This window comes from Bos grunniens, chromosome 20 (genome assembly GCF_055505025.1).
Source record: "Bos grunniens cultivar Pamir isolate PY7600 chromosome 20, Bosgru_T2T1.0, whole genome shotgun sequence".
In the NCBI taxonomy this organism is placed as follows: Eukaryota; Metazoa; Chordata; class Mammalia; order Artiodactyla; family Bovidae; genus Bos; species Bos grunniens.
Window position 1 is genome coordinate 47,268,508 of NC_141184.1, and position 7,791 is coordinate 47,276,298.

Below are 7,791 nucleotides of genomic sequence, written 5' to 3' on the forward strand. Positions count from 1 at the left end.
CAGATTCCACACGCTGCAACTAAGGGTTTGCATGCCGCAGCTAAAGATCCCACATGCTGCAAGGAAGATGGACGATCCCATGTGCCACAACTAAGACCTGCAGCCAAATAAATAAATAAAAATTATATATATATATATCACATCATCTAGTTGCTCAGTAGTGTCCGACTCTTTGTGACCCCATGGTCTGCCAGGCTCTCTGTCCACGGGATTCTCCAGGCAAGAATACTGCAGTGGGTTGCCAGTTCCTTCTCCAGGGAATCTTCCTGACCCAGGAATCAAACCTGGGTCTCCCACATTGCAGGCAGATTTTTTTTTCACCATCTGAGCCACCATAAACATATACATACATGGGTTCCCCAGGTGGCATTAGTGGTAAAGAACCTGCCTGCCAATGCAGGAGAACTAAGAGACGCTTGTTCCATCCCTGGGTTGGGAAGAATTCCTGGAAGAGGTCAAGCAAGCCACTCCAGTATTCTTGCCTGGAAAACACCATGGACAAAGGAGGCTGGTGAGCTACAGTCCATAGGGTTGCAAAGAGTTGGACACAACTGAAGCAACTTAGCACATGCACGTATTTATGTGTGTGAGTGTGTGTGTTCAGTTGCTTCAGCTGTGCTTGCATCTTTGTGATCCCACGGATCGTAGCCCACCTACTCCTTTGTCCATGGGATTTTCCCAGCAAGAACACTGGAGTGCATTCCATGCCCACCTCCAGGGGATCTTCCTAACCCAGGGATCAAACGTGCATCTTTTGCACTGCAGGCAGATTCTTTACCACTGAGCCACTGAGGAAGCCCATAAATACATTTAGCTGTCCTTAGAAACATTTAGTTTCTGCCAGCAGTTGAGAGGCACAGGCAAATAGAGCCAGACACAGGAAGAGCTACTGAGAAGAGCTGACTTCCAGGGAGATAAGAAGTGGACATCCCCTCATTTGTACACTGAACAAATATTTGTGGGTTTCCTACCATGTCTGTTTTGTTCATTGCTGTATTCTTAGTACCTCCAAACAAACTTGCTGCCGTGACTATATTAATGTGTTTATATTAGGTAGTAAGTGCTATGATGAGAAATAGCACAGGATGAAAGAAGGAGATGGGGAAAGGGGAGGTGATATTTATCAGAGTAACTGAAGACAGCTGCCTCAATAAACAAACCCATGCAATGTCACTAGCTTACCCAACTAAGGTTTTTTTTCCTCTCACAAAATCCAATTGCAGTTGGTGACTCAGGGGACCAAGCTCCCTGCCTCTTACTTACAGGTTCTCCAAGGCAGGAAAAGAAAGGAGCGATGGAAGATTCACGTTGATTTGGAATGAAGTGAAGGTGCAGTATGGTGGCCCTTTGGGGAAAGAGGAACCCAGACAGAGAAAACAGCAAAGGGAGTAAAGCTGAGCAAAGTGGGAAATCAACCACCCTTCTTAGATCTGTAAGAAAAGTGGGGTCACAGGGCAAACTCCCCAAATTGGAGAGACCCACGGGAGAATATAGAGAATCACAACTTCCTAGAGTAGAAACCTCTGCAGGAACCAGGGCTGGATAGGAAAACCTGAACTGTAATTCAGGAATTGCTGAAGGCTTAGTGTGGACAACTCTGAGAGTCACAAACCCCAGGGAGACCCAGTCATCAGGGCATCCCACACATCTGTGAGTTTTACCTCTTGGATCTCTACCACGTGCTCACAGTGAATGTCAAAGAGTTGTTCTGGCAGGGAAAAAGGAACCACTTTGAAATATTCCAGAGCATTCTGTTCTTCTTCACAAGAACTTCCCTCAGGAGAAACTTTTACCAGAGCCTAAGCTGCTTGGGCTTTAATGGAGCCCAGCTAATCTGGGGGCAGGGAAGTGCCCAATTCCAGCACCCTCTAGCCATCTAGCCTCACCTAAGAGAAGCACATGTGAAGTTCACAATCCAGAGACACAACCTCACCAAAAGCTTGGGACCTAATCATAGACTAAAAGGTTTCCCAGCCCCCTACATCTTACTATATATCACTAAAGGCCAATACATCATGCCTGGCAAGCAAGAAAATATTACAAGGCATACTAAAAGGCAAAAATATAGTTGGAATAGAGAAAGATCAAGCATTAGAACCAGATTCGTATATGGCCAGGATGTTGGCATGATCAGATTGGGAAATTAAAACAACTATGATTAAAAAGCTAAGGGCTCTGATGAATAAAGGAGACAGTATACAAGTACTGATGGGCAGTGCAAGCAGAGAAATGGAAATTCGAGGAACTAAAAGAAATGCTAGAGCTCAAAAACACTGTAAAGAAATGAAGAACGCCTTTGATGGACTTATAGTAGATTGCACTTGACTGAAGAAAGGAAAGGGTGCATGGGTACAGCTTGTAGGAGATGAAGCTCTTCATGCCCTTGAACTTGTCTGCTAGGTGGGGCTATTGATGATGCACTGGAAGGGGTAGGGGTTCTTCCTGCCACTTGGGGCCAAGGGGCCGAGCACCATGCACAACTTGTCCCCATCTTTCCTCTTCCCATGCTTTCCAACATCATACTGGAAGTCCTAGCTAAGGCAATGAAGAATAGGAAAAGTTATACAGTTTGGGAAGGAAGAAATAAAACTGTTTGCAGAGGATATGATTATTTATGCATAAAAATCCAGTAGAATCACAACAAATTCCACCCCACCATGAAATCCATAATACATTATAGCAAGGTTGCAGGATGCAAGGATAATATACAAAAGCCAACTGTTTTCCTATACACACTAGCAATGAACAAGTGGAGCTAAAATTAAAAGCACAATGCCACTTATACTAGTACCCCCTCAAAGTGAACTACTTAGGCATACATATAACAAAACATGTACAAGATGTACATGGAGAAACTATAAAAACTGAGGAAAGAAATGAAAGAACAATTACACAAATTGAGAGATATTCCATGTTCATGAATAGGAATACTGAATATTGCCAAGCTGTCAATTCTTCCCAACTTGATCTATAGATCCAATGCAATTCCAATCAAAATCCCAGCAAGTTATTTTGTAGATATCCACTAACTGATTCTCAAGTTTATACAGAGAGGTATAAAACCTGGCATAGCCAACACAAAGTTGAAGGAGAAGAACAAAAGTTAAGACTGCTGAAACTACTCAACTTCAAACCTTACTCTAAAGCTGCAATAATCAGTACAGTGTAGTATTGGTGAAAGACAAAACAGACAAATCAGTGAAACAGAGAGCCCAGTAACAGACTCATAAATAGAGTCAACTGACCTTTGACAAAAGAGCAAAGATAGGTTTTTCAATAAATAGTTCTGGAACAACTGGACAGCCACATGCAAAAAAAAAAAAAAAAAGAATCTAGACATAAATCCTATACCCGTCACAAAAATTAACTCAAATGGATCAGAAACCTAAATGTACAAAATGCAAAATGATAAAAATCCTAGAAAATAACATAGGAGAAAACCTAGGTGACCTTGGGTATGACAATGACTTTTCAGATATAACTTTAAAGGTGCTATCCATGAAAAAAAATAATCGATAAGTTCGACTTCATTAAAATTAAAACTTCTGCTCTGTGAAAGATTATATCAAGAAAATGAGAAGACAAGCCACAGATTGGGAGAAATAGTTGCAAAAGACACAGTTGATAAAGGACTGTTATCCAAAATATTCAAGATTCTTCAAAATAAAAAATAAAAAGTAACCCAATTTAAAAATGGGCCAATGTATAGAACAGTCTTTGGACACTGTGGGAGAGGGAGATGGTGGGATGATTTGGGAGAATGGCATTGAAGCATGTATAATATCATATATGAAACTAGTCACCAGTCCTGGTTTGATGCACGATACTGGATGCTTGGGGCTGGTGCACTGGGACGACCCAGAAGGATGGTATGGGGAGGGAGGAGGGAGGAGGGTTCGGGATGGGGAACACATGTATACCTGTGGCGGATTCATTTTGATATATGGCAAAACCAATATAATATTGTAAAGTTAAAAAATAAAATAAAATAAAAATAATAAGGAAACTGGCAAGCTGTTAAAAAAAAATTTTAATGGGCCGAAGACCTTAAGAGACACCTCACTGAAGAAGATATACAGATGGCAAATAAGAGCATGCAAAGACGCTCCATATCATATGTTATCAGGGAAGTGCAAATTAAAACAACAATGGCATACCACTACAAGCTTATTCAGTTCAGTTCAGTCGCTCAGTCGTGTCCTACTCTTTGCGACCCCATGAACTGCAGCACGCCAGGCCTCCCTATCCATCACCAACTTCCGGAGTTCACCCAAACTCATGTCCATTGAGTTGGTGATGCTATCCAGCCATCTCATCCTCTGTCATCCCCTTTTCCTCCTGCCCCCAATCCCTCCCAGCATCAGAGTCTTTTCCAATGAGTCAACTTTTTGCATGAGGTGGCCAAAGTATTGGAGTTTCAGCTTTAGCATCATTCCTTCCAAAGAAATCCCAGGGCTGATCTCCTTCAGAATGGACTGGTTGGATCTCCTTGCAGTCCAAGGGACTCTCAAGAGTCTTCTTCAACACCACAGTTCAAAAGCATCAATTCTTCGGTGCTCAGCTATCTTCGCAGTCCAACTCTCACATCTATACATGACCACAGGAAAAACCATAGCCTTGACTAGATGGACCTTTGTTGGCAAAGTAATGTCTCTGCTTTTCAATATGCTATCTAGGTTGGTCATAACTTTCCTTCCAAGGAGTAAGCGTCTTTTAATTTCATGGCTGCAGTCACCACCTGAAGTGATTTTGGAGCCCAGAAAAATAAAGTCTGACACTGTTTCCACTGTTTCCCCATCTATTTCCCATGAAGTGATGGGATCAGATGCCATAATCTTCATTTTCTGAATGTTGAGCTTTAATCCAACGTTTTCACTCTTCTCTTTCACTTTCATCAAGAGGCTTTTTAGTTCCTCTTCACTTTCTGTCATAAGGGTGGTGTCATCTGCATATCTGAGGTTATTGAGATTTCTCCTGGTAATCTTGCTTCCAGCTTGTGCTTCTTCCAGCCCAGTGTTTCTCATGATGTACTCTGCATATAAGTTAAATAAGCAGGGTGACAATATACAGCCTTGACAAACTCCTTTTCCTATTTGGAACCAGTCTGTTGTTCCATGTCCAGTTCTAACTGTTGCTTCCTGACCTGCATACAAATTTCTCAAGAGGCAGATCAGGTGGTCTGGTATTCCCATCTCTTTCAGAATTTTCCACAGTTGATTGTGATCCACACAGTCAAAGGCTTTGGCATAGTCAATAAAGCAGAAATAGATGTTTTTCTGGAACTCTCTTGCTTTTTCCACGATCCAGCGGATGTTGGCAATTTGATCTCTGGTTTCTCTGCCTTTTCTAAAACCAACTTGAACATCAGGAAGTTCACAGTTCACGTATTGCTGAAGCCTGGCTTGGAGAATTTTGAGCATTACTTTACTAGCATGTGAGATGAGTGCAATTGTGCGGTAGTTTGAGCATTCTTTGGCATTGCCTTTCTTTGGGACTGGAATGAAAACTGACCTTTTCCAGTCCTGTGGCCACTGCTGAGTTTTCCAAATTTGCTGGCATATTGAGTGCAGCACTTTCACAGCATCATCTCTCAGGACTTGAAATAGCTCAACTGGAATTCCATCACCTCCACTAGCTTTGTTTGTAGTGATGTTTTCTAAGGCCCACTTGACTTCACATTCCAGGATGTCTGGCTCTAGGTGAGTGATCACACCATCGTGATTATCTGGGTCGTGAAGATCTTTTTTGTAGAGTTCTTCTGTGTATTCTTGCCACCTCTTCTTAATATCTTCTGCTTCCCTTAGGTCCATACCATTTGTGTCCTTTATGGAGACCATCTTTGCATTAAATATTCCCTTGGTAGCTCTAATTTTCTTTAAGAGATCTCTAGTCTTTCCCATTCTGTTGTTTTCCTCTATGTCTTTGCATTGATTGCTGACGAAGGCTTTCTTATCTCTTCATGCTATTGTTTGGAACTCTGCATTCAGATGCTTATACCTTTCCTTTTCTCCTTTGCTTTTCACTTCTCTTCTTTTCACAGCTATTTGTAAGGCTTCCCCAGACAGCCATTTTGCTTTTTTGCATTTCTTTTCCGTGGGGATGGTCTTGATCCCTGTCTGCTGTACAATGTCATGAACCTCATTCCACAGTTCATCAGGCACTCTATCTATCAGATGTAGTCCCTTAAATCTATTTCTCACTTTCACTGTATAATCATAAGGGATTTGATTTACATCATACCTGAATGGTCTAGTCGTTTTCCCTACTTTCTTCAATTTAAGTCTGAATTTGGCAATAAGGAGTTCATGATCTGAGCCACAGTCAGCTCCTGGTCTTGTTTTTGTTGACTGTATAGAGTTTCTCCATCTTTGGCTGCAAAGAATATAATCAATCTGATTTCGGTGTTGACCATCTGGTGATGTCCATGTATAGAGTCTTCTCTTGTGTTGTTGGAAATGGGTGTTTGCTATGACCAGTGCATTCTCTTGGCAAAACTCTATTAGCCTTTGCCCTGCATCCTTCCGTATTCCAAGGCCAAATTTGCCTGTTACTCCAGCTGTTTCTTGACTTCCTACTTTTGCATTCCAGTCTCCTATAATGAAAAGGATATCTTTTTTGGGTGTTAGTTCTAAAAGGTCTTGTAGGTCTTCATAGAACCGTTCAACTTCAGCTTCTTCAGCATTACTGGTTGGGGCATAGACTTGGATTACTGTGATATTGAATGGTTTGCCTTGGAAACAAACAGAGATCATTCTGTCGTTTTTGAGATTGCATCCAAGTAGTGCCTTTCGGACTCTTTTGTTGACTATGATGGCCACTCCATTTCTTCTGAGGGATTCCTGCCCGCAGTAGTAGATATAATGGTCATCTGAGTTAAATTCACCCATTCCAGTCCATTTTAGTTCGCTGATTCCTAGAATGTCGACATTCACTCTTGCCATCTTCTGTTTGACCACTTCCAATTTGCCTTGATTCATGGACCTAACATTCCAGGTTCCTATGCAATATTGCTCTTAACAGCATCGGACCTTGCTTCTATCACCAGTCACATCCACAGCTGGTATTGATTTTGCTTATTAGAAGGGCCCAAACCAGAACACTGATAACACCAAATGAGAGTGAGGATTTGCAGTAACAGGGACTCTCATTAATTGCTGGTGGAAATGCAAAGTTGTACAGTCACTGCAGAAGACCATTGGCATTTTCTTACAAAATTGAACATACTTCAGTAATCACATTACTTGATATTCACCCAAAGGAGTTGCTAACTTACAGCCACACAAAAACCTGCACAGAGATATTTACAGCAGCTTTATTCATAATTGGCAAAACTTGGAAGCAGCCAAGATGCCCTTCAGTAGGTAAGCGGATAAACTGTGGAATACCCGGGCAATGAAATATTATTCAGTGCTAAAAAGAAATGAGCTACCAAGCTATGAAAAGACACAGAGGAATCTTAAATGCATATTACTGAATGAAAGAAGCCAATCTGAAAAGGCTCCATAACATGTTTCCCACTATATGACACACTAGAACAGGCAAAACTCTGTTGGAGCAGAAGAGATATTAGTGTTTACCAAGGATTAGGAGGGAGGGAAGAGGGAAGGGATTAGCAGGCAGAACACAGAGGAGTCTTGGGGCAGTGGAAGTATTCTATATGATAACGTAATGGTGGATACATGTCATTATACATTTGTCCAAACCCATAGAATGTACAACACCGAGTGAATCCTAACAGAAGCTCTGGGCTTTGGGTGATGGATGTGTCCATGGGGAGGCTGTGTATGGGGG